The sequence below is a fragment of the Anneissia japonica genome, unplaced genomic scaffold (assembly GCF_011630105.1).
Source record: "Anneissia japonica isolate Jap-2015-1 unplaced genomic scaffold, ASM1163010v1 scaffold287766_len117227_cov206, whole genome shotgun sequence".
Taxonomy (NCBI): domain Eukaryota; kingdom Metazoa; phylum Echinodermata; class Crinoidea; order Comatulida; family Comatulidae; genus Anneissia; species Anneissia japonica.
This window is the reverse complement of record NW_022723591.1, coordinates 89,297-91,176: the sequence shown is the minus strand read 5'-3', so window position 1 is coordinate 91,176 and position 1,880 is coordinate 89,297.

The following is a 1,880-nucleotide window of genomic DNA, read 5'->3' as shown; positions in this document are numbered from 1 at the left end:
CACCCATACACCGCAACGCTCGAGTTTCAAATATACGGGTAGCTAGCTGTACTGAACTTTCTGTGTAATTTGAGGGCGCCATTGAAAATGACAGTGCTCAGGCGAAATTTGATTGGCTGAATCTATGGCAGCCATCTTGGATGGTACACACACACAGCTCTGCGTATTTCGAACATCGAATACATTGCTGTTAGCGCTCTAGTATTCTTATTATACCTCTATGGGTACCCCCAACTTCGCAAATGCCAACCCCCAGTAATGGCGCCGACAATAGAAGGCGACACTCAAAAATGCTCTCTTGGATAGGTCTTATATTTGGCGTCTCATCATAACATACAGTGCGACCTCTACTTAAAACTAGTACTGTATCTTTGTTATAGCCTACAACAAAGATACTAGAAATACAAGATAGAGTTCTCGCATTGTAAAAATGAGGCGGAAGTCGTGCCCAACGTAGGCGGCGCCCTTCTTTTTAACCATGCAAGTTTCCTATACTTTGTGCCCAACGTACAGGGGTATTAAAATAGTATAGGTCAGTTGGTCGCAATATATAAATTGTGCTTTGCTGTAAATGTTATAAATTGTAAGTGTTAAATGACATACAGGATCTGTGATATATTCAACTTGTGTAATTGTGTAACGTATATTATTGTATTAAAAGTCTCTGTTTTAATATTGTATTATGGCTGTACATTATGTTACTTCATGAACACACTGCTAGAGCGTGTCTGCTGTTTTAAAAGCGTCGTTTCCAAAATAATGTTATAGTAATTATAAAATTGCCATGTTATTTTTGGAGTGACATTCACACTATTTGTACTTAAGTAGTGGTACGCATCCTAATGGTTAAATTGCCTATTTAACTCTCCGTTAGATTTATCTATAATATATATATATATATATATATTTTTTAATTCAATTTTTAGTTGTAACGTACGGTAATAGCTCGCCTATAATATACAAATGTTGATTTGGCCTATAATGTATAATTACCATATATAGGCCTAGGCCAGGAGATAGGTCTCGCAATTTAAATAAATAAATATATATATATATATATTATAAACAATTAAAACAAAAGAAAAGATTATAAACAATTAAAACAAAAGAAAAGATTACAATTAATTAAAATATGTCGGGTCTTCAGTCTTTGTTAATTAAAATATGACGAATCAACGATAAATGAAAAAAATTCCAATTCATTCCAGTAATTTACGCGAGCACAGAATTTACCCGAGCACACATGTGCGCAAATATTTTATTATATATGAATTCTAATACCCTGTCCATACTAAGTGATGTTAATTATAAAATAGTATAATTGTAAATGCAAACTAGATTTGAACTCGTCACTGAGGACGAGTTCGGTGATCCGCCGTACTTTGACCCTCATAAAGCTCACGCGGTGCTGATTGAAAAGTGCCATTATATGCTAAAATATGCTGTAATTAGGTTTTTAGAAAAGAATAATTTTGAGAATTTTGAAAGATTTATGCATTCGTACACGTATTTAAACATAGGTACGCGCACGTCCTGACGCCCGTGAGCACAGTAATAGCACAAAGAGTGACTCCTGATATGAATATTGTGTCAGGAACACAAAGTCTGTAAGAAACGTGATTTTCAGCTTCAGTACGTGTTGCGTGCGTGGAAATGAACGTATGGCGCGTAAATATGGAAAGTTTTCGAATGCTGAAAATGACCCGAAACGTTCTTTAAACTATCTGAATAGTGATGGAGAATTTTCAAATTTTAACAGACGCGCACGTCACGATGTGTGCGTGTACAGTAATGGCACACGAAATTAAACATTGTAAAAGTGTTTTTAAAACCGCTTGTTAGTTGGTAATGCCACACGAATTTTTCCTTCATATAACCTA